Source organism: Protopterus annectens, chromosome 2.part0 (assembly GCF_019279795.1).
Source record: "Protopterus annectens isolate FY-2018-M chromosome 2.part0, PAN1.0, whole genome shotgun sequence".
NCBI lineage: Eukaryota > Metazoa > Chordata > Ceratodontiformes > Protopteridae > Protopterus > Protopterus annectens.
This window is the reverse complement of record NC_056728.1, coordinates 1,492,140,567-1,492,167,824: the sequence shown is the minus strand read 5'-3', so window position 1 is coordinate 1,492,167,824 and position 27,258 is coordinate 1,492,140,567. Positions and strand designations below refer to the sequence as shown.

Sequence of the window (27,258 nt, the reverse complement as noted above, 5' to 3'; positions counted from 1 at the left end):
CAGAGCCATATTGGTGTCCATACAAAAGGTAGCTGACATCAGGGGAGGGTGTGTCCAATAACGTCTAAGCTTACTTGAGCTTAGCTATGCCTGCTTGCACAGCATGCCAACATGCTGAGCCTGAAAGTCTGGGGGTGTATGTGTACTAATTACTAAGCTATATTTACCTACGGGGTGCGTGTTTGCATGGTGTGCCACAGTGCTGAGTGTATCTAAAAGGCAATGACATATTAATTAGCTTTGACCCCTGTTTAACTTAAAGTATGGCCATTAAGTGATGTTAATGATCTACTAGGCAGGTGGAATGCATCATAGGTAGCCAGTCTCACACAGGCTACACCTACAGCAGAGCACTATAACGTATGCAGACACCCTGCAATCTGATTTTCCCCCATACTCTGCACCATTAGAGTACAGACTTGGGAATTTTAACTGAAAGAATGCTAAGGGCTGCTGCAGGTCTGCTACATCTGTATGTGCTAGATGCCAAAGTCAATGCTGCTACTGATGCTGCTGACAATAGGCCTAGACAGAGAAAGAGAAGAGTGTTCAGGCCTAGGGTAACCTTCCAGGTGCTACATGAGCTGGAGATTGTAGAGCACTACAAGGTGGACAAGGCATACTACAAGAACTCACTGAGCTCTGCCACCCTCAACTCTGACCAAAATCGAACAAAGGGGAACTCATCCCAGTGGAAACAAATGTATGTATAGCCTGTAGTAAAATAGCCACAGGTACCTTCCAAAGTCCAACTGGGGACATGATGGGGGTCTCACAGGCCTCAGCATCCAGGATACTCCACCAGTTCCTGGATTCCATGCTACCACATGCCAATGAGTACATTTTTTTCCCTCACCCCTGAGGCAAGAGCCAGTAATATGCAACACTTCTACCATGTAGCACACTACCCTAAGGTACTGGGTGTCATAGATTGCACTCATGTATGCATCAAGGCACCACCCAGTGAGGAGGGTAGAATCTATGTCAACAGCAAAGGGTACTACTACTCCATCAACTGCTAGGCCATGTACAATGCCCAGGGCATTATCATGAATGTGTGTGCTGGCAGCCCTGGCAGTTATCACGACTCCCTATCTGGCATTCATCACAGCTCTAGAAGAAGTTTGCTAGGAGGGAAATCCCAAACAGCCATTTACTGGGGGATGCTGGCTACGCACTGGAACTGTGGATCATGGCAACCATCAGAAATGCACATACACACCCACGGAAGAACCCCATAATGAGGCACATGCACAAACTAGGAACTTCACAGAGCATGTGTTTCAACTTCTAAAGTCATGCTTCCAGTGCCTCAATATATCTTGTGGAGCCCTGCAGTCCTCTCCAGCCACATGTGCACAGATATTAAAAGTATACACAATATGGTCCTGTGGAAACAGCTGCAGCAGGATCAGCAAAGGGAAGGGATACACAGCCACCCATCAGAGCCTAGGTCACCACAGCCACACTCACAGGAGGACTCAGAGTAGGAACTCCCTGATGATGTCCCTGTAGGCAGACATAGACATACCCAGTATGCCTTGGCTTTGGCTAGGAGACAAAGGACATGCACTGACCACATAGGGCCCTAGGGACTGACACTTTACTCCAACTCATACACATATTAAAATGATGCCAGGCAACCCACGCAACATGTACTTAAGCATGTTTTGGCTGTGTACTGCATGCATCAGACAGAGGCAGTCCTGAACTACAGTTCAGTCAACTGATGAATTCGCAAGGTGCATCACTCACCTACACACCACTTGTAAGGAGCACTATAACATGGTATCATATGTACGGACCTGCTGCATGTATGCAAGGAGATATAGTGGGCTATTTGGATAGATGTAACATCCACATGGGAATACAGAGACCCAGTCCAATCATATGTGTTCCATAATACTCATTAGGCCTCATGGTTGGAATATTCAATACAGCAGTCAAGGGTGATGTTAAACAATTGGGTCACATGATATTTACACTACTGTCACTACCAGCAGATCATGTGCTGTTCTTCCCCCACCCCCAACACATCAGTTCTCCCATACAAATGCTGTAACAGTAAGTCAGCAATGGTATACCAGCAGACCAGGCAATCACAGGGCTGTGACATAGAACCTGATCACACAGTGTATGTCTCACGTAATGCAGGAATAATGACGTACATATGTATGCTGTTGATTGTGTGATGAAGGACACATCTCTGGCAGCCTGTGTGGCTCAGTGGGCTAGGGATGTTAGTATGGGAAATGGTGTTGATGGTTTGAATCTGGAAGTATGCACAGCTTTTGCATGTAAGGCATTAGTATGCTGGTGTTTCCACAGACTGTCATACATCTGAATCTGTTAGTACAAGAAATCTGGAACAAGCCAGGAAGAATGGGGGGACAAAGGCTAAAAAATAGAGACAGAAAGTACAGATTGTTCCTATTAACCTAGACAGTTGCTGGTATGAAATTGAGTTGCATTATTGCAGACTATCTGAAGGATATAAAGTCAGACACGCAAATGCTTGTAGTTGATATTATTCAGTGACTTCAGTATACAATAATTTACCAGAACACCAAAAAAGTATGAGGAACATGCCAGAAATATGAGGCAAAATTGTGGACATTCTGTGGAAATCTGTACAATTTAGAGGTATGCAGACTGTCAGTCTGTGTGTGGAGTAACAGTATGAATCTCAGTGACATATTAAGTACAGCAGACAACTGGGGAATGCCATGGACAATTTCTGGGAATTGCAGTACTGCAGAAACAGGTGCAACTGGCAATGCCTGCAATGCACAAAATCCCAGACTGGAGTACAGGTAGGTCTGTCTTGGAGCCACCTTGCAAGTACTGACAGGCTCACTGGGTATGCTCCTACACTTATTTAAAATGAGCAGAATTTGATTGCCTCATCATCAAAATGACCTGTAATGTATAAATATGTATGTAAATACGGATATATACATATACACATCTGTCTGTCCCTATCTATCTCTCTCACATGATTAGTATATCTAATGCTATGTACTGTCAAATAGATATATACCGATATATATATATAGCTATATATATTACAATGATACATAGACTCTCCATATATATCTACATAACACATATACATATCATACACACACAGCTACATTATTGAGACAGCCCTGTTATAGACAGATATATGTGTGGATGTATGTATTGTCCCACATACCCTATTAATGATGAGTAAATCTGCACTCAGGCATCCATACAGTTGCTCTAAGGAACCAAACCAAGGCTGCAATAGTACATAATTCACACACCTACAGACTCCTATGCCCACTGGATGTCACCATGTAGACAGACACAGCTGATTGGGTGGCATAATGTATAATGCTGTCAATGCATGCATGGACAGGGCACAATGTCCCTGACCACAGGTTTGCCTATCTAACAACAATCAGCCACATATGGCCATACTGGCAACTGTACACACATACCAATGATAATAACAGTTATCTCACTGCTATGACACTAGATGCAGAGAACAGTACGAAGCAATATCACTCTGCAGGTCACACATGCTGTGCAAGACAAGGCTATTTCATGTAATCCAAATGCACTGTGCCTGCAATCACATAGACAACAGATATAACCTGTGGCACATGCGATAAGTACTGTCAGCTATAGTGTATAACACTAGATAGGTAGAGGTTCGAATCTCACTCCAGCCAACTTAGTGCATGCGTGTGTGTGTGTGTGTGTGTGTGTGTGTGTGTGTGTGTGTGTGTGTGTGTGTGTGTGTGTATTTCCCCCTGGAACACAACAGACATGTCCTCATGAGTTATCCACTTGCAATGGTTATGCACCTTTTGGCCCTGTAACTAGTTGCTGGCTTCCAAACTGCCCCCTGTACGAGGCCTGATGATGTCATCCACCTTAAGACTGCCAGCTGACAGTTTAACATCAGACAACAGCTGTGCCATGTGCGATAATTACTGTGAGCTATTGTGTATAAGACTAGATAGGTAAGGGTTCTAATCTCATGCTGCCCAACTTAGTGTATGTGTATAACTATATGTCATACTTATGATAACATAGGTAGGGTTTAGTATTATTTTATTTGTAGTGGGTGATGTGCCCCCCAATGACTGACCACAGCAAGGGCCACTAATATCAACAAGCATTATAGGTTCTAAAGTGATAGTACTAGCAGATATGAGGTGTGTTGCGTGCATCAAGTACTGTGACCTGTAGTGTCTACCAGTACATAAGTAAATGTTCTAATCTACATAAACCCAAATTGCACTATGTGTGTGCCTTGGCATGTCCTGTATGCAGTGAGTGGAAGTGCTGCCATCCTGAATGTGGCTATGTTTGTGTGTAAGGTTGTTACAGCATTTTACAACATGTTATGATGCCATAGGACATGTGACCTTAAATAGCATAACGGCCATGCAGCCTTCACAATCAGAGACATCTGTATACCCCTCAGTACAGGATCAGCACATAATGCCCCAGTCCAAGAGGGGGTCAGACAGACACCGTGTATTGAGATGACAGTTGCCCAGCCAATCATACAGATTGCATGTGCTGTGGTGCACTGAGGTGCTCTGTGTACCATTAGGCAGAGTCTGCTTCAAATGCGTGTTTAAGTCTGCTACACAAATGTCTCCTACAAACATATAGTACTAATGTCACATAGTAGGTTAATTTCCTTACAGTAAGTCTTCCATCTGCTATGCTTCCTACAGATAGGCAGCATATACACTCCAGCAGGGTCACACCTTGCCCTGTATATAAGGCACAGATCACCTCTGAGTAGTTTATATGCCACAGGTGGCAATGACACTCACTGCAGAAGATCAGCAGTGAGCGCATACTGAAGATGTGAAGTGACCTTGAGAGGGACCATACTGTTGTGTGGAAGTGCCTGTATAGCTTGAAAAGGTACATCAACAAATAGCCATTACACTCAGATATTGGCATGCTGAGGGAAGAGTATGTGGAGGTTATGAGTATGTCACCTACTGGTGACTGTGGCCTCAGCTATGCCATATCGTTCCTGCCATACCACTGTAGAGACATGGTGAACTGAGCATACCTCTCAACCGTGCAGAATTACTTGGATTTTTCTGAGTTTTGGGGTTCAAATGAAGGGGTGTCACGATTCCCGAGTGGCACCCCTTTATTTCCGATTTTTTTTCTTATTTTTTTTAATTTTCACGGCATTAGAGCTGACGTCATGGCATACGTGAGGACGTTAGCTCTCTCAGGGCTACCAGCTTATGCAATGATGTGAGCTCGCCCTACCAGCCTGTCGGAATTGAGCTCAAGCACTTCCAGCATGCCTGGCTGCTCAAATGCGAGTGGGAACGGTCGGCAAAAAATGGTTGCTTGGATTTATTGCTGCTGGAGTTGCGAGCAGGAACGGACTTGTATTGCTGCTGTTGGAGTTGCGAGCGAGAATGGACTTATATTGCTGCTGATGGAGTTATGGGAACTTGGATTTATGGCAACAAATGGTTGCTGAAGAATGGTAAGGAAACTACAGGGAAGTGCCTGTGTGTGTTTGTGTGTGTGTGTGTGTGTGTGTGTGTGTGTGTGTGTGTGTGTGTGTGTGTGTGTGTGTGTGTGTGTGAGAGTGAGAGTGTAAATAACAGCTCAAAATATTACTGAAAACATGGCAGGGATCTCCTGCAGGCAGGATCACTGTGCGTGAAACTCAAAGACAACCTGTCACATTAGCAAAAGCTTACAGTCTGCCTTATATTTTAATAGTTTAGACCCCACCTTGATAATCCCTGAAAAAACACTGCATGGACCATGGACCAAACAGTTATGGCACAAAAAAGAAAGCATTTATTTTCAAGATTAAAAGCTAATTAATGCTAAACTGAAAATATCTATCATACAATCTGTTTTTTCTTGCTTTTTACTACAGTTATTACTTGTCTCTGACAGGAATGTAAAGTTTAATTAATGATATGAATGGCTGACAGACTTACTCTGCAAGAAAATGAGATGCAAATAAAGTCAGTCTTACAAGTATGGGTGGATACTTGTCCATAAAGTCATTTTACATATGGTGCTTTATCAGGAGTAAGACAGTTTTACAAATAAGAATGTAGCAAATCCTCAAACTAAAAACACAACACTGAATTCTAGTTCATTGATCTCTGGTCCACACAGACTGGAGAAACAGTGTAGTAAGATTATGCTAAACTCTTTTCCTTTCTGTGTATTGTATATAGCTCAGATTTATAATGCAGTGGAGTACAGAGTGCAGAAGTTTTTCCTCCCAGAAAAAAGAAAAGTGTGATTTTTATGGTAAGCTCCTTTCATTGAAACAGGGCTTACACTCAGTTTAAATGTTATTCAAGAAACTACAACAAAATACCTTTAGGTCAAGACATAAAATGCTGAGCTAAGGCACTCTTACCTTTTAACAAATAATAAACAAAGGAATATATTTCTGTAATTGCAGAAAGTATGTTCCATTACAAATGCAATAGATGATGCATTATTACTTTTTACAATAAAGCCCACGGTGTATTTACTTCTAGTTATTTATCCTGCTATATGGCTTTCTTGGTAGAACAAAAACTATAGAACAACGTATATAATGTTTTGCAGCAAGTTACCATGCTTCTTAAGTACATTCCATTTGTGTAAGAGTACAGGTTTGTTTTTGCACCCACATTTTGTTGTTATACATTGTATAATGTTTCATCATGATACTAAATCCAGAATTCTGTTTTATTAGGAAAAGTAAAAAAGTAATTATGGATTGAAACTTTTTTTTCAGTGTTTAATCAAGATGAGCAGACCTCCAAAAATTGACTAAAATGAAGTAAAAAGGTTGTGCCATTTCTGTCACTTTTGTGTTTCTGCTGTTCTGCAAAATTAAAAAAAATCCAAATAATCATTGTGGAAATAAAGCAGTATGCACACATTAGTGTTTATGGTAAATGGGGTGAAATACCCAGGTAATGGGACACTGAAATGGCTGCATGCAGGGGGACTCTGGTGCCATATTTTAGTTGCCTGTTCTTCAGTTTGCATTTGAAAGTTGGTATCCCACAATTCCATTGGAGTGGGAGGGGTTAAATAATTATGTATACAAAATAGATGTTAATCAGCGTACAGATTTGTACCTATTTTTCATGGGCCTTGTCCAGACTTTTGATGTTTCCAGGTTGAGAGGTATGGAACTGAGGCACATTAGGTGTAAACCTGTGTGGCCAGGTCTGTGTGCCCACTTTTCACCCCTGAGTATGTACATCACATGTTGGGACTGATGTTCTAACTGGGGCAATATTGTAGTATCTGTATACCACACACAATTGAGCCATTACACATGAAGGTATGAATACACTGTACTGTACCCTTTGACGGTCACTGTCTGTTAGGATGTGAGGATGCTTTCACTGTTGTACCACCTATACCGACAGGTTTTGAGTGTAAATCTCAGACTGTCACTGATGTACTGAATGTGGCAGCCAACACAGCTATTATAGTGTGCTATGGCACCCTTGCCATATCACCACCTAGGCATATTGTACAACTGTAGCAGCCACGCAGGTGCCATGGTACACTAATACACAATGTAGATACCATGTCCTATGGAGTCCATGTCATGACCATACAAATGTAGTCCATCTCCTAAATGCTTTGAAGAGGATGTGTATGTCCCCATGCAGGGAGGTGTCAGATCCCACTGTGTACCTCCCGCATTGCTATGACAGGAGTAAAACATGTCTCATGTGTTCTACAACATCAATTTGGTATACATAGCGCATACTGGAGAAACTGCTGTGTAACATGAAACAGGCCCACCATGCATGTAAAGCATACATCTATTGTGACACACACCATGTGTAGGTTACACAATGGGATGCAGAACATGACAAACATAACTGATGTCAATCAACTCCCTGAACTGGACACAGGATATTTGTAGATGGGTCAACTCCATCACCACAGCTTGTAGATGTGTAAGTTATGGACACCCAGGGAAAATGTATTAAAGGTAGCAGACCTTATCACAAATTATGAATGCATGAGTACACTGACTGACTGCCACCATTGTCCTTGTTAGACTGTTATACACATCTGAACCTATGAAGCCATGCATGTATACTGCTGTACCTTGCTGAAGTCATATTTCTGCTGTGCTGCCATGCCATCCTGTGCCACTTTATTGCCACTGTGTTTTAATAGGTTATGCCCTCATCTCCTGGAGCAGAAACAAACACAGGTCTGTGACATACCTGTCATTGTGTAATAATACTGCCAGTACAGCACCATACAACATAAGGTACACAAACGTAGGCTGCATACTCATAACACATGCCAGCATACAGTATCTGTTGGTGAACTCTACAAGTGCCATGCCAGAACAATAATGTATGTCAAGTAAAATTGTCATCCTGTGTATCAGATAGATATTGTAATTTCTCTGCATCAATGGGAAGGGTGACAGGGATGTGGCACAGGTATCACTTGCACAGGGTGTTGTGTGGGGGTGTTGGAGGCCTAGGTTGGCCCAAACAGTTGACAGCATGTGTGTGAGTCAGGAAGCAGAGCAGAATAGATGGACCATGGGGAGGTGCCATGTGTGTCTGTAGGTGACCTGCATGTTACAGTGTTGTGTGAATGTGTGTATACAGTTAAGCTCAGTGCTAGCCCTACACATGTATATGTTGGACAGATGTGGACCACACATGGTAGAGATGACAGTTCACTGTCTCCAGCCCTGAACACAGGAACTGGCTGTGCCAGGAGTTGCACTGGTTCCACCGTGCCCAAAGTTGGATGCAGTGCTAGTACCTGATGGTCACTGCTGTCTGCTGGAAACTCCTCCCCCACAGGACTACCCAGGACCATAAGCCTATGGCCTGCCACTTCATGATGTGGAAAGTATACACCCTTTTGAAAAACTGGATGTACTGCCACTAAGAGAGTGTGACTGTGCATGGCCACATGGGCTCTCAGCAGACAGTGTTGCTGACCTACGTCCATGGGTCCAATGCCCAACTCCAACCAGTCGTTCCAGCACAGACAACATGCAATTCAAGGCAGACACTGTCTCAGCCCACTGTCTGCCCACTACATCAGTGAACCAATCCATGGTGTCCCCAGTGCAGTGGAGGCAGACCGTGCTGCATCCATAACCCTAAGCATATGTCTGGTGTTCTGTTCAGAACATGCTTGTGCCTCCATGGTGGCCTGAAACATGGGCCGAGTGACCCATGATGTGACACCTGCAACAGGTGGCTGACAGACAGCAGGCCTCCTACAAGCACCTCTGTCAGTCTGCCTGTGTGGGTCCTTGCCAGCTCTCTGGCTATGGTCAGGGTCTGCATTCACTGGAGCCCTAGTTGCCACACTGTCTTGTGCGTTGTCTCTACCCTCTGACTGTCCAATATCTGTGGGGACTGGGTATGTGTGGGCATACTGACTGTGAGCGGTAGCAATGGGGGCAGAAGAGGGCTGTCAATCGCTGAGACAGATTCATCCCTGAAAAATCCCACCTGTGCCTCACTGTAGCCACCATTATCATCAGAGTCCAAAGAGGCACTGACATCAGGTTGTGTTGGGAAGAGAATCCGACCTCCTTCCAGTCATCTGTGAAAACAAGACAACAAGACAAAAGCAGTACATTGCTATCTGCACTATTATGTATGGAAAATCCACCAACAGTCATAATAATGAGGATCAACAACTGCATTACCAGTCTCACATCTTCTCATCTCCACTTTCAGACATCCTCACAACAAAATACACATTAATCTCAAGGCCTGTATAACAAGTATATCAGGTAAATTATGTGAAACTTGAGCAGTACAATTTACCTTTTAGTTAGTCAGTATGAAACTATACTTGATAAACCAACACATAAAACAAAGTACCCCTATCTTAACAAGTACAAAAGTAAGAAACCATTGTTCAAGGGCAAAAAGGAACTAATTCAAAACTGGATAAACTCCCTCCTTAGCCTCAACAAGCAAAGTAGATCATTAGTGAACACCTCTAAAGCCAATTATGAATCAAAACTAGCCTCTAAAAACAAAGGAAAACCACAAAGCCTTCTTCAATTATGTCAGGAACCTCCATGGCAAAGCCCAGGTTTGTTCGGAATTATTACTTAACAGTATCATCTACACTGATCCTGCTGACTTAGCCAACCTATTAGCAAATAAGTTCAGTGCAAACTTCATCCCCCTGCCCCCCTAAGGCCCTTTTGAATTCCTGGATACTTGTCCTACACCTCACATCTCCATAGATCAAGTGTTAAAGACCCTTTCCAAGGCAAAGAACACTGCTTCCATGGGACCTGATAGTATCCCAGGTTGTATTCTGCACCATCTCTAGCAATAACTGGCTTTGTCATTGAGTACCCTATTCACCACAGCCTAAGTACAGGCTTCATCCCAGTAGAGTGGTGAACTGCCATTGTCATCCCCTTGCACAAAGGTGGTGCCACTACTGATCCTGGAAACTATCGCCCCAGACAAATCTGATCTGTAAAGCCATGTAGCATGTATGGATCTCATAAACAAGGACACAGGCAATCTCCAAGCACCTGACTCCACCCAGTTTGTATTCATCAAAGGAAGATCTTGTCTGTTGAACCTTGTTGAGTTCTATGAGACTGTCAACTAGGCCCTGGATGAAGGAAAGTCAGTACATACAGCATACCTTGACTTGGCCAAGGCCTTTGACACAATCTCCCACTCAGGCATCATTGAAAAGCTAACACAACTTGGTGTAAATCCCTATCTCATCAGGTGGGTGGCTAACTGGCCCACCAACAGGACCCTCAAGGTCAAAATGTTTTCCTCCATCTCTGATAGCAGACCTGTCACTAGTGGAGTTCCCCAGGGATCAGACCAGGGACCCCTACTGTTTGGCATCTACTTCTCTGAAGTCCAGGCAAACAGAAAAGGCCTGTGGCTGACCAAGTCTGTGGACAACTGTAAGTTGTGTGCTGTCATTGACTCCCCAAATGATGATAACATATTGCAATTGGGTATTACAGCAACTAATGTCTGGTGGCAAAGTCATGGCCTCAAGCTAAATCCAAAAAAATGTATTGTCATACCATTCAGCACAACCAAAGTCCCCACTGATTACCACATAAATGGCAACCCTAAACACACAACCTGTGGTGAGACACATGGATACTCAGGTTGATAACACTCTCACATTTGACCATCATGTAGCAGCAGTGGTCAGAAAAGCCTTTTACATGGTTCATTTTATAAATAAAGGGAATGCATCCAGAAAAAAGGAGATTATTACCCCTCTATACTCCTCCCTCATTAGACCAATAACTGAGTTTAACGGCCCATTTTGTATGTGCTCTCCAAACATCTGCACCAACTGTTAAGGCCACAAAGATACCTCACAAAGAGAATCCATGACCTCCAACATCTGTCCTATGCAGACAGGCTCAAATCACTATCACTCTACTCAGTATCGTACAGGTTGCTCATTAGTGATCTGTGTCTTGTCTACAAGGTAATATCGGATCCTGCCCTACTAGAGATGCTCCATATCCATAAGTCTAACTCCTCATGCATTACCCACTAGAAAGGCCTGAATCTTATATGAGGCATCAACAAAACCTCCTGCAGAGGTAGGTTTGTCTCACAGAGGCTGCCCCACCTCTGGAATAGACTTCCCATACATGTTAAGCAAAGTACGTCACTGACCCTCTTCAAGAGCAACCTTGATAAGTGGTTGGGAAACCACAAATTTGTCTCCACTGCTCTGGACACTGTGGGACCCACCTCCATGATGTATGGTGTGATAGATGCCTGGGAGCTATTGTGTATTCCGAGGTTCATCAGGAATTCCTCAGTGGCCAAGAGTGGCTGTTCCTCTGCAGGCCCTCTACCAGTGATGGCACAATCCCTGGCTACATCAGCTGTCCTGTGTCATGAAGCATTCACCATGTTTCTTACCTAGTGTCAGACCTGCTCATATGTCCTGTTCTGGTGGCCAATGGCATTCACATCCCAGACAAGGTCTGCCCACAATGCAGCCCACTGTTCCCTGTTATGCCTCCCGTGAATAGCAGGATGTGATGATGCTGCCTTAGTCCTTCAAGTATTATTTCATTCTTCACATCTGAGAAGGGGGGCATGGCATCTACAGTACATTATTCCTGAAAGACAACAAAAGGGGAAACATTACAAGTTCAGATATGTGGATGATGTACAGATACAGCTAAGACAAAATGGCTGGCACTGTCAACTGCTTGCTCTCACATGTCATACCACACAATGTGATGACATACTACATGTGTGGATACAACTGAGATAGTACCAATACTGAGGTATTTCCCTGTGTGCCATGAGAGATTCTGCTTTATGATCATACATCTAACTCCCCAGTCTACTATGGTGTGTCCCCTAAGGCCAACCATTCAATAGTATGTCATAAAACCAGTGCCAGATAAATGGCAGTGTGTTATTACAACCACTATAAAGAGACAGTCTAACAACACCAGTGGGTCACAATGACAAAAGACAATGCAACCTTGAAGTATTGTATGCCCCCTGTCAGTGTAAAACAGCAGGATATCAATGACATGTCTTTACCACAGGCCTAAGACAAGCTTACTGCTGTAATCCCTATTCCCCATACCTCTAACCTTCCATATGCATCCTGTTATACACAAAAACAGTTACATACCTGGTGGAGTGCAGTACTCTGTTGAAATGTGTTCCCAGTAATGTTCTGCAAAGGTGTGCTCTGTCTGAGGAAAGTCTCATACAGAATGTTTCCCCCATAAGCAGCTGTTTGCATTTTTTAACATGCTTCTCATTAGCAGGTAACCTCTAAATCAATCTGTGGCTCTGATATGCTAATTGCAGCCAAAACAACTGAATTGCACTATCATTATCCAATGACAAGCAACCACTGTACAATACATAAGGCCTTCCTGTAGACCAGGGTCCCCTTCTTAGCAAGTTGAGATGGACATTACTGGGGTGAGTTGACTACATCATCACTGAGAGTAGGTCTGTAGCAGAAACATTTACATAGACCTGTGTGTGCCATAGGCTAAAGCTGCTGTTGTAGGTAAAAGACATAGGCAGAGAGTGTGAACACGATGGAGGACAACAATCTGTAGGTGTATCTATGTCAGCTGTGTCAGCCTTATTGTAGAGGCAGAGGTAGAGTGAGGGTACCCTTTACACTCCAATTAAGACATGAGTTTAAGGTACTTATGTTAGGCAACAGTGTCAATAACAGAGTACTAGGTGGCATATAGTAATGCTATACGGATATGTGAAGTGTGTCCCTACCCGCAGGCCTGTGACTTCCAGCACTGAATAACAGTTATTTAATTTCCAATGCTTTGTGTGGATAAAGAGTGCATGAGTCATTCATTAATTGCTGTCTTCACAATAATGTAATTGAAATGCAACCCAGCACTGGATTTGAACCCAGGACTGTCTGTGACAAAATGTACTGTGTACAAGGAATTTAACAGACTGAGCTACTGAGTCAATACTACAGGTGTATTTGCAAGATATATGTGCACACATACAGGCTGGATGTATTTCTGCACCAGAGTTCCAGTTGAACATGTATTTTGCCATTAATGCCTTAGTAGGTGATTTTCTACATGTTGATAAAAGGGCACATTTACCTGCTATCACAGGCCTCACTTACATTCTGTATCATGTCTTTTGGCTGTCTACTGGTATACTATTGCACCAGAGTCCAAGGTACACTCCCATTTTTTCCATTACTTTTCATTCCAGTTTGTGCAGCGCAGCACACAGCTCCACTGAAACACACCTAATGACTGTAATTGGCAATTACTATATTTTGTTTAAACCACATGTTTTCAGTAAGAGTGGCCTGGCGGGTTAATACAGTGTGCTGTAGGTGTGATGTGCTCGGGTTCAAAACATGAAAGAGGTGTTTATTTTGTACATGTGTCTTACAATGTTATAAACAAATATAGTAATTTTAGCTCTATTTAGCCAAGCTTAATGAAGCTGCATGACACATCACGACATGCAGCACCATGCTAAAAAATATAAAGAAAAGAAAAAAAGGGAGATAGGAAAGTGATGAAATGGGACAAGCAGGAAGAAAACAGTGAAAGGCAGGAAGGGTGTAGGAGAGAACCATAGCTATCCATTTCTTGTACAGCAACAACTGTGCAATTTGACAGAATTTGTAGATGAATTTAAGTTCATAGGTTCATAGGTGTGTACTAGGCTAACAGCCCTGGAGCGTATATAAGCCTAGCCCAAGAAGATTCCCTGGCATCATGCCACCCAAAGTTAGTTTGGACTCTCAAACCCAATAGAGAGGGGTGAGGACAACATAACAACATTGTCAACCCAATTGGACCAAATTACGTGTTCAGTGGACACATATGCGAAATGGAGAGCTACGTATAGGATGACATTTTTTGAAGGAATAGGTGCCCAATTTTTTTTAAAGTGAGAGTAGAATGTTGGGAAAGGGGATGTAGATACATGTGGAGGCAGTAAGTTGGGTAGGTGAGGATGCATTTGCAAACAGACAAGACAGACAGAACAGCAGACAGGGGTGGTGTGTGACACATGAGGGGGGGTGAACACTTTGGATAGGGAGGGTGTTGTGGAATTCAAGTTGCATGTGCCTTCAGACATCAGCAGCATGACTCACATAACTTCCCATGGGACTGTTGGCACTGCTCCTTCACTGCCTCAGGGGTGGCAATGCTGGTGGCTGGGCACCAGGGTGAGGCTGCCACACCAGGTTGGCCAACATGTCCTCATCTGACACAAGTGGTGGTCATAGCCACTGTGGACTATCCTATGCACCAAGACTGGCAGCTCAGCCCGGGTGACAGCACCCCCTCCACCACCAGTCCTAGAAGGAGGCCCATCCACGTCCTGTGGAGTGCAGGTATTGCAGGAGCAGCAGAGGGGCACCAGTGGTCTGCCATAGCCGTTTGAGGCACGATAGGGTGATCAGATGAAATCAGCCTACCTTGACATGCTGTGGCAATTGAGGTATAGCAATAAGTTGATGTCATTTATGAACAAATCATTGTTAGTTTTAACAGCATGAAACATCATATCAGTTAACCCAAATACATATCAATGTATATTATGTATAACACAACATGAAATGAAATAACAGAGCAGTCAGTATGTTAACAACATGTCAGTAACAGTTAAAGCATAAGAGCAACCACACTGTTAATTTAACAAGATATGTTAATACGAAAGCATAATAATACATAATAATAAACTGCATAAGGCCAACAAAATGGTTAATTTAACAAGATATGTTAATATGAAACCGTAATAACACATAACAATAATAAAACATATTTCCCAAAATATAGTTATTTTAACAATATATGTCAATAGTAAACCATAATAAGGCATAACAATATTAAATACATGCAGATAAGGGGTGAGAAGAGAGAGAAAACAGTCCATTAGTGACATTGCAGATTATATCCCTGAAAACAGTGGTAATATTAACTCTACAAGTGTGTATTGTCCATTTTGTGTACAGTGACTACAACTCTCCTATAGGTGATGTACCTCTCAAGCTGTTTCATGAGACAGTATGGGCCAAGCAATAACAAATGCAGGTACACAACTAGACAGAACACTTGCATGTCATGTGGACTGATGTAACTACCAAGGTGTTCTGTATGTAGATTTGGTAATACTTTGCATTCTAGGTAATCATTTCTGTATTAATCCTGTGACAGATGGATTATGCAATATTAATTACAGTAAGAGAAATCATGACAGTTGACAGGCGTGTTTCTGTACAGTTTATAAACTAGACAGCTGTCATGCCTTAGTTGTCAAGGATGGAAACAGAACCCAATAGCTGTGACTGCAGGGGACATCTTTAAATAATGTAATAGACTGCAGCAATTTAGTACAGACATGCAAGGAATGCAGCCATACTACAAGTACACAGATTTAGTTATGAATCAGCAATGTTGGTGATCATATTATTCTTATTGATTTTAAAACTCTGTGAAATCTAAACACAATATATGCCCATAACATAGACTACCTTACTCATATACCTTTTATTCCTGGGAGAGAGAAAATGTGAACATTACATGACTGACAGTATGCTTTAGATAACCTTGAACCATACTATGAGATGAGAAATACATGTTACAGGACACTCTTTTGCATTCTTAAACTACTGCAGTGTTACAATTGATTGCACTGACAGTAGAACACACATGCATGGAATACAACGGTACTGCATATATTAACACAACTTTATTTTAGTATCAACATCTGGTGAACGTGTTGTATTGTTATTGCTTTGAAATATCTGTGAAGTGCACACACAATACCTGCCCATGGAGTGGGGTATCTCACCCATATACCTTTATTACCTGAAGTAGGAGGATCAGAGAGCATTATGTGACCCATATTGGCCTGGAGACAGCCTTGGGCAGTACTATGACTTAAGAAATACAGTTTGCAGGCCATTAGTTTTGCATTCTACAGCTATTAGAGTGTTACACTTGACTGAAGAAATCTTAGCATAGACAATCAATGCATAGTGCTCTACTGCAATGGTTATGACAACACAATCCTGCTGAACACCATTTTTCTTACTGTTATTGGTATTGTTTATTGTTTATTGAACATCAGTTATTGTTCATGTAATGCACTACAGATCTAATTGCCCATTTATTGCACTACAGTTATACTTGACCATTTCTTGCACTACAGTTTTTCTTGTTTGTACTTTATTGCAATAAATGCTTTACTCTTTCTTGCTTATTGCACTACAGTTAACACACTAAATCCATACTTACAATGCTCATGGTGCAACCTGAGCAGGCACCAGACATGGGACCCAACATCGCTAGCCATCTCAGCTGCAGTTGTTGGGAAAGAAGCACACCATTATGCATATCAGTTTTGCAGACATTCAGCTTACATATTGGTAAAACAGAGGTAAAATTACCTATATATTTGTGGGACATTCCTTGATCTTGCCTTTTGGACTCAGATGTCCAAGGTTCCCCACTTTCTCCTTTTCAGGTTGTGATAATGATGACAATACTGCTCACCTGTCCAGGGGATACCAGTAACACTGGTGAGTTCCCTGGCCAAAAAGTCTGAGGCCTCTGCCTTACACTCTCATAGGTTCATAGGTAGGTACTAGGCTATTAGCCCTAGGGCCTATATAAGACTAGCCAAAAAGGTACCCTCGCTTTCCCCACCCAGAAAATTATTTTCCTGTGCCCCTGTCGAGCAGAACCACAGAAGTGATCCCTGGGGTGAATTTCCTATTTTCCATCCAATCATCAAGATTTTTCTTGAAGAGTGGTAATGAGGTGCTCTGTTTGACATAGATAGGTAGTCTGTTCCAGGGTATGGGAAGTCTCTGGGACAGGAATCTATCCCTCCAGCATGTTCTGTTTATTGTGGTGACAAGGTTTAGGTCCCTAGAGCATGTAGCTTGGAGGGATTGGTATTTCTTTAAGTGGAGCATGTCCAACAGCTCTGGGTTTGACATAGCTTTGTATGTTAGGCAGAGATCGCCTCTGAGTAAGCGATATGTGACGAAGTAAAGCTGGAGTTTTCTGAGACAGTCTGTGTAGGGAATCTGTTTGAGGCCAGTAATTCTCTTTGTGAGATATTTCTGTGGCCTTTCCAGTTGTTGTAGATGTCTTGTGAGGTACATACCAAAAGGGGCATTGTACTCTATAATGGGTCTAATGAGTGATGAGTAGAGGGGAACAATGACCTCTTTTTTTCTTGATGAGAACCCTTTTCTGATGAGGTGAGCCATGTAGAAAGATTTCCTGACCACTGTGGTGATGTGATTATCAAAGGAGAGACTACTGTCCACCTGTGTCCCAAGGTCACTTATAACACTTTCAGCGTTAAGTAGACTAACACTTATGTGGTAGTTCATGGGTACAGAGTTTTTACCAAAGGGGATGACAATACACTTTGTGACATTGAGCTTCAGGCCATGTCTTTGACACCAGGCAACTGTCTCACTGAGGCCCTTTTGTAGTATGTCCACATCGTTAGGAGTTTCAGTTATGGCTTCTAGTTTGCAGTCATCTGCAAACTTTGTTAGCCAAAGACCTTCTGTGTTAGCCTGTACTTCAGGAGAGGACCCAGGACTGAACCCTGTGGTACTCCACTTGTCACTCGTCTGAAGTCGGATTTGGAGTCTGCTACTTTCACAGTGTGGGTTCTGTCCATGAGCCAGTTGGCAACACATCTTGTGACATAGGGAGTTATACCTAGTTTAGTGAGCTTATCTATGATTTCAGAGTGGGGGATGGCGTTGAACGCCTTGGCGAGATCTAGATAAGCTGTGTGAATCACCTTACCCTCATCTATGGCTTTGGTGACTGCTTCAAAGAAGTCAATCAGGTTTAGGAGACATGATCTGCCTTTTACAAATGAGAACTGGGTAGGGTCCAGAGTTTGGAGATTACCAATGTCTTTGTTTACGAGTTCCATGATGATACGTTCCATGGCCTTGCAGACCAGGCTCGTCAGGATAATGGGGCAGTAGTTCCCAGAGTCTGTCTTGGCTCCCACTTTGTGGATTGGGATAACCATCGCAGTGTGCCATTCAGTGGGCACAAAGCTAGAGGTGAGGCTATGATTGAACATGGTACTTAGGTAGGGTGCCAGTTCATTTCTGTAGTTCGTGTGGAACACAGCCTGGGATATTGTTAGATCCCATGGATGCTGTGTTCTTGGCTTTGGAGAGTGTGTTTTTTACCTGTGCAGCCGTGATTACAGGAACTTTGCATTCTTCAGGTATAGAGATGGGCCCTCTAGGAGGTGAGGGGGGGGTAAAGTTAGCACTGAACCTGTCTGCCAGGATGTTGGCAATATCAGTTGATTCTGTATATTTAGTGCCATTGTGCTGTAACTCAGAGCAGATCTGAGTGTTGCCATAGAGATTCTTGACATAGCTATAGAATGCTTTGTGGTTGTCTTTAGAGTCAGTGGCAATTTTTATTTTCGTAACTAGCTTTGGAGGATTTTATGAGGGATCTCATCTTCTTACTGAGATTGACCAGGGAGTTTCTCCAGTCATGGGATTTTACTCTTTTTTGCAACAGTTTCTTCTTTTGTAGAGTTTTTTATGGCAGCGGACCACCAGATTGGCTTCCTTTTTTTGGAGGACAGCATCTTGGTTCTATTAGGGATAGCATGATCCATGCACTCATGTAAGTGCTGATAAAGTGCATTTGTATAGGATTCAGCAGTCGTACCTCTATTGTCAGTCTGCATGGGTGTCATGAAGTTTGCCACTTCTGTCTTAAGAAGTGTGAAGTTGGCTTTGTTGAAGTTTTTTAATGTGGTTTCCCTAATTGGGGGGGGGGGGCAGGATGTGGATGTCTAGGGTGATTAGCTTGTGGTTGGATCTGACCAACGAGGAATTGACCTCTGGTGTGGAACACCAGTTGCCCATGTTGGTAATGACCAGGTCTAGGATATTGCTGCTCCTGGTGGGGGTGTGAATAAGTTGATCCAAGGCATTGGAATTTATGAATTCCAGAAAACGTTGAGCAAAAGTGTTGGTACATGAGTAGTTTTCCCAGTTAATGGTGGGGTAGTTGAAATTGCCCATTATTAGGGTGTTGGGTTGTACCCTAATACTTTCCAGTGTATCAAGAAGTGAGGAGTGGGAATCCTCGGACATGGTGGGGAGTCTGTACAAGCTACAATTTGGATTGCGGTCTTGCCCAGAGTTAGTTGCACTTGGATAATCTCGGATGCATTATGCTGTACAACTAGCCTGGAGGTGTGGATATCCTTAATAAATATGGACACACCTCCACCTTTAGTGCTTCATTCCGGGTTAGGTGGCCGATAGGTGTGGTATGAATTGTAGCCTGGTAATGCAGGGGTGCTCTCTGGAGCTTTCAACCAGGTCTCTGTCACTGCACAGATGTCAATGTTCTCCATTTTAAGGAGTGTTTCAAGTGAGTGCATTTTCAGGTTTAGACTTCTAGCATTGAGTAGCATTACCCTCAGATTTTACTTACTTGTACCTGTTACGGTGGTGAATTTGTCATTTGAACCTTGCCTAAAAAAGGCACTATAGGGGTGGCAAGAGCCTTAGCTAGTATTTGGAATCCCATGGGTGACAGGTGCAGGCCATCTCTGGCAAAGCATCATGGTCTGTCGATCATATCATCCCAGGCAGACAAATACTGGATCCTCTTAGAATGACACCAGAAACTTAGCCAATTGCTGAAGTCAATCATTTTGTCCTTGTACTGTGGTATCATTCTGGGTGATGGCAGGATGCTACTTAGGGCTAGGGTCATACCTGCCTGGGCTACAAGATCGGAGAGCTTCTCCATGTCTCTTTTCATGTAGTCCAGGGAGGTACGTCTCATGTCATTCACACCAAGATGGACAATGACAGTGTCATATTTGTACTTGTTGTAGAGTGACCTGAGTGCGTGCATTATGTGGCAGATCCTGGCAACTGACAGGCAGCTGACAGCAACTTTCTCCTTGTTTAACCTGATGAGTGGAACATCAGTGTGCCTGACTATAGAGTCACCTATGACTAGAGTTTTGCGAATGCTGTTATGCCTTTTGGACTCTGGTTGAGTGGCACACTGAGCTTGTGGGCTATGTGTCATTTGGGTTGTGTTGGGGCGTGGTGTATGCTTCCGTTTCTGCTTTGGAGGTCCCTGATGCTTGGGCAGGTTTTTATTGAGAGCCTCCATGAATGTAGGTGTGTGTTTTTTGTTTCTATGTTTGTGTTTTGGTGGTGTAGGTTTTGAGGGACTATGTGATGAGTGTGGTGTGGTGCAAGTGTTTACTTTCTCCTCTTGACTGTCTAGTGCAGTCTTGGGTGAAGACAGCTTTGCTTCCAGTTTGGCTATATAAGTGCATCTCTCACAGGTTGTAGTGTTGGGTGGTAAGAGTAGAGGGTTGTCTGTGTATATGAGGCAATTGCTGTATTGCCCCAAGATGCCCAGATTAATCAGGTAGACAGGATAAATCACCGAGAGCTGACCCTTAGACATGCCTGGATAGGTGCTTATTTATTAAGTACTAAAAACTGCTTTCCTCTAGACAAGTGAGGAAAGTTGAGTGCTGTAGTAATCTGCAGCTTATTTAGTGCTTACAACAAGTTTTGAACAAGTACTGAGTTCAAAGGAACATATTTGAGTGCTGAAACTAGAAAAATGGCTAGTTCTTAGAAAGAAAATTATGCTAGAAGGCTTCTCTCCAACACAGAAAGACTTGGGGGCTCAGAAGCCTACAAACAGTCTAGACCACTTACAGGAAAGGCAGGAAACAAGATTATTTTTTTCCTTTCCCAGATGCTCTCTTTGTACACAGTAGGAGTGCCTGAAATCAGAATATGATCTCACTGCACTCAGTTGAGTGAGCAAATGAGATGGGCCCAGAAGGAGTATCCAAACACAAATTTGCAAGAGGGGCGGGCAGTTTCGAAGCCAGCAAGATTAACACCAAAACAAAATCAGGGAGGGTGGGTGGGGAACTAACTGAAAAAACAGAGTAGAAACTTCCAGTTCAGTTAATATTTAATGCAACACAAATAAATCAATTAAAATGCTGTATTATTTGAAAAAAAAGTGCAGATAAAAGGTATATAAATTATCTTATATGTTCAGTTGAATACAGCAAGATCTTAGCTGGCCAAAGCTCAGGTTTTAAGCAGAAAATATTCCAAAATGTACCACTTAAATAAGCAGTAACAAAATATCAATGAATGAGACTACCCCCGACTGCAATTACTGTCTATGCAGGAATTCTAAAAGGCAATAAAATCTAGCAAGCCCTAACTGAAAAAGCAGAGTCAAAACTTCCAGTTCAGTTAATATTCAATGTAATACAAATAAATCAATTAAAATGCAGTATTATTTGAAAAAAGTGCATATAAAAGGTACATAAATTCTCTTATACGTCCAGTTGAATACAGCTAGATCTTAGCTAGCCAAAGCTCAGGTTTTAAGCAGAAAATATTCCAAAATGTACCACTTAAATAAGCAGTAATAGAATATCAATGAATGAGACTACCCCCGACTGCAATTACTGTCTATGCAGGAATTCTAACAGGCAATAAAATCTAGCAAGCCCTAACTGAAAAAGCAGAGTCAAAACTTCCAGTTCAGTTAATATTCAACACAAATAAATCAATTAAAATGCTGTATTATTTGAAAAAAAGTGCAGATAAAAGGTACTTAAATTCTCTTATACGTCCAGCTGAATACAGCTAGATCTTAGCCGGCCAAAGCTCTCATCCCTGGAATCCACCCTGCATTAGCCAGGGTTCATGGTTTTAACAAGGAGCCCAACCATGACCCTGGATTCCTGAATACCCCAACTCTGAGCACGAAAGTGCACACCTTTGTCAACACTGCCAGCCATACCAACAGTTGATTGAACTTCAATGAATGATGCAGAATTCCTGCCTATTGGGCTTAATATGGGCTGTTTTCCTGCCCTTACATGTCATTGAGCAACATTTAAAAACAGTGCTGTATCTCTTAGCAGCTATGCAAAGCCGAACAGTGTGAAAACTTGAAGAACTGTGGTTTTAATGAGGCTTAGCACAACTCAAACATTGATAGCCATTAGTATGTTTATGCACTGCTTCGCATAAATGAGCGCTGCTTAGAAAAGCACAGCAGTGACAAAATTCGCAATAGTTTAATGAAATTACAGAAAAATAGTACATTCATTTGCAGGCATATTCTGTCTGCCAAAGACTTGAACCCAGGGACTACTACACATAAGACAGTAGTTCTACACATGTAGCTAATTAGATGTTATAAAAATTGGTATCCTTCACATATACTACTAGGCTACCTGTTAGCATTGCTGAGCACCGAGCTGCACCACTCAAACATGCTTAAACACACCTATAAATAAATAATTAATTACATCCAGTTTCTAATTTTAGATGATTTTCAGGTGTCAGCTATGTATGCATAAACTCCACTCGGCTCTGTTGCACTCTGCGCCATGCCATGCAATCAGCAATTAGAAAAAAAAAAGAAAAAATATAATTATGATAATTAATTACATCTAGTCACTATTTTAGATGTCTTGCAGGTGTCATCTGTCTTTATGTGAGCACAGCTTGGCATTGCTGCACTCCGCGCCACACAAACATAAAAATGACACATTACATATGTGACGTACTTCACAACATTACATAAGTGGCGAGGAACATTACAGGGAGACTCACACTCATCTGCAGCCATGGATAGCCACTACACCTCTCCCTACACTGATTCAATATCCATGTTCCTCTTCTCTTCCTCGGCAGCATGCCGTCATTAATTTGCACTGCATGCTGCCGAGGGGGAACCGTGGCCGTGTATATGGATATATTCCTTGTAGGCTCTACACTGTGCTTACACAGATTTAATTAAATCCTGAGGAAGATGTTTTGAAAAACACACCTACTTATGGCAAAAGTGTAAAGTCAAGGATTAAGTGGATAATAAGGACTATAAACTTAATTTTACTTTGCAGTATATCATATATATTCAGATATTAATGATAGACCCGACTATGCCCAGTCCTATTTAAAATATCTTAGGCAAGCTGCATACTGCATAGCTTTTATTATTGATATTTAAAAAAAATAAAGGGGTTTAATATATTTTATATGAGGGTATTATTATGTGGACACCGTGATAGCTTCATTAAAGTATAGAAAGGTGAGACAAAAAAGTTTAATAAGGGGATACACAAGAAATAGGGGAACACAAAAGGAAAAACATCAATAGGGTTATTCTAGAGGAAGTGGGAGAAGAGGGACACAGTGTTGTTGTCAGGAGATAGAACCGCCTGTTTTTTTTTTTTTTTTCATTTTTTTTTTTAAATTAGAGGGTACTGTGTGTGGGAAATAGGTAAGAAGGTGTAGGTGAAATGATAAGGAAAGAAGGGCTGAAGCACTTTCAGGAGTTTCAGCCCACACAGTCTCAAACATTTTACACTGTCAGATGGTGGGGCAGTGGATGACCCCAATGTTGAGAGATGAGAGCCTGTAGTAGAGCATTAGTCACAACCAGCTTGGGGCACAATGTCATCTACAGTGAAGCCTCATATGGCTGAATCCTCTTCTAGCACATCCTCAACCAAGTTCCCAAGCCCAGTGAGGGGTTTTCTAGGCTGCCAGGTGTCATGGGGCCTGCAGGATCATTGCTGCTGCCACGGCCCCACAAGAGCATTCTCCTGACAGAGAGAGGGTTAGCAATCCTTAACCTGGGAGGTATGTGCCTGGATCGTACAAAGAAAATTTTTAAGCTGTAAAAAATGAACATACATGGGAGAGAAATAAAATAATAAAGGACAAAGTACTGCATAAATAAAATAACAAAAAAGAGAAAAGAAATGTGGGGAGAGGCAAAAGAGATAAATACAATCACTCATTATGTTACACAGTATTAATTTATTTAAAACATTTTTATTTTAAAACAATGTATGGTAAATGTTTATTCATACTTTCATTTGAAAGCATACAGATGTGTTTATGTAAACTTTTGGATGAAATGTTATGGGAAGTGTTAATGCACAGTTTTGGTATTAATTACTATGGGAAATGCTTATGCTTACTTAACAGGGCAGTGTCTGATATCATGAAATGGTGGAGTTTAAATGCTGCAGTCTACTACAAAAACATAACGATCACATTTTTGCCTGATAGGTATGCCTCTTTCTTCTTTGCAGCAACGTACTGAATGTGCTCTTGTTGCTTCACATAATTATGCATGACTTACTATTCATTATTTTCCGTATATGGTACACACAGAATTACTATATACTAATTTATTCAGGCTTACTAAAGAAGTCAGACAGCCACTTCATCTGCAGCTCCTACAGTCTACTGTTATAGAAGACCTCTGTCTCAGCTGTATAGAGAAGAAATAAAATAATTATTTATCTGTATTTCAAATTTTTTGCCATATATATGTTGCTAATCTTCCTCTGTCACTAGTAAACCAAAGTAGATAGTTTTGGTAATTTTTTTTTTAGTATTTATGCTTTGTAATAATCTCTGAATTTGTTTCAGCATGAATGTGCAGACACATAGAGCAATGTAGCAAGTTATAGAAGTTTTCACTTCCTAAGTTGTTCAAAAGAGGTAATTTAAAATGTATGCAGAAGGAATACAGACTTAATAATATGGATTACTTGTCAGTAAATTTCACAGTACATGTACATCAAGTTCTAATGCCCTTACACCAACCTCTAGTCTGAATGGGGTGTGGTGTTTGAACAACTTCAGCCATCTTGTATGTGCACTCACAATTGTGAAAAGAAAAGAGGTTCTTATACAATGAATGCATGACAAGATAATTCCCAGCCAACACAAACTGTCTGCATATAATTTAACTACTACTGAAAGTAATGCAATATTAAATGAAAATATGAAAACACAAACTTTTTTCTTTCTGTCTAATGATATTTAGTAATTGTTAGAGTCATTATGCAAATATATATCTATGTTTTTCAGACATATATGCAGATTATTATTTTACTGGTGCACGTCTTACATTTCTTTTTGTACAGTCATTTTTTATCACTTAAGCATTACATATTTCTATGCTGATGCATTTCTGTGTACACTTATGTGCATGCTTATTTTTCACTTATTAAAAAAAAAACTTACAGATATATTTCTGAAGGTATGCATATTTCTTCTAGCTAATACCATAAATTATGCAATGTTGTGATATGATTTACCTTATGTTAAATATTCCCCCATAGAAAATAAATTATACTTGCTTTAGAATTCTGGTCTTCCTGCCTCTCCCTGGTCTACCAACTCAGCTAGCTGGTCCATCCTATATTTCTTCAGGTCACCATACTTGTGATAGCACTGCTGGTTGGAGCAAGTGATCTCTGTCAGAGTTTCTAGGTGTTCACCCATTTTCTGCCAGATATTTTTTTTTCCAGTCGCTAGCCCTAGTGCATGTCTGATTCCTATCCAGTTGTGACTCCTTCCTAAAGTAGGGCATTATTTTGCTCTCTATATCTGACCACCTCACAGTGTGGCTTCAGGCCTTAACAGGTGCCACCATTGCTAGAAGTGCCAAAACCAAAATGAAGAAAGTATAGTCAAGGCTAGGGTTCAAGGTTTTAAACCACACTCTCACCGGGATGAGACACTACTTACAAACCCAGATAGCTAGCAAAGGCATTATAACAGGTGCTGTTATTATTGGAAAGCTTGGTTTCATCAAAAATGCTTTGTCACAGACATTTTTAAGGGATACATTCTAATTTGACTTATATTGTGCATAAACAAAGGTAATAATAATTTCAATTATGTAATATTTATAATTACCAGTGTTTGCATACCTTGCCATAGTTATCTTTTTGGAAATATAACTACTGAATATTATATTTTCCTTCATTGTAGTATCAAGGATACATTGTTTTGGTGGGATACATAAATATGTCTACCTATGTAATTGGTCAGCAATTCTTATAAACTTTATAGTGGATAGAAGTAACAAGGTATATCAGGGGCAGAGATTAGAAATGCATTGTTGTGCTAACTATATTGCATAAGACTCCATTTTGTTTTATCTTAATATTTTCACATTATTAAGTAACTGGGAATACCCACATGTTTCTGCTGCATGCTAGGAAAACCATGGACATGCTCTGGATGGCTGCAGACTCAACAGCCATCTGCAGTGCATTCACTGGAGTTTGAATCTGCAATGACAAGCATCCCAGAGTGATTTACATCCCGAAGTGGCTGTATACATTCTCATATTACTGTGATTCATTGAGGTGAACATAAAAGACCCCAATTTGCAGACAAAAAAATATAAATAAACATGAACTTGTATGGAAAGGTTGAGAACCAGCACATTAACTTGCCATTATTTGAGTTAGGTGACAAAAGTCTAAGGAAATGACAGACTTCTTAAAGTAAAAAATTATAAAAATATTATAATTTAATATGACGTACTAAGAAATATGCAAAATTATTGAGTTAAATTTAAGAAATGTTGGTTCTACTAATATCATGTGCATGTTACTATGGCTATTAATGAATAGTGTAAAGTTGTCACTTGGAAGTGAGAATTCGGTACAGAGACAGTGGAAGTGATTAATGATCACTAGGGAAAATAATTGCTTGCTATTATTTAATGATTGTGCATACATGGTAGAAATGTAGTCATTAAGTTGTGAAGTACTGCAGTGGTAAGGATATTTTCTTGGCTCAATGTGCGTGTCTTTAAAGATGTCACTAATGAAAGAAAAATTATAT

General features: G+C 41.4%; 1 long non-coding RNA gene across 1 annotated transcript in view; it reads left to right on the top strand.

Moving 5' to 3' along the window:
- LOC122793763 overlaps nt 1-27,258 on the top strand; it is a 772,764-nt gene that overhangs the window by 209,682 nt on the left and 535,824 nt on the right. The window lies entirely within an intron of this gene.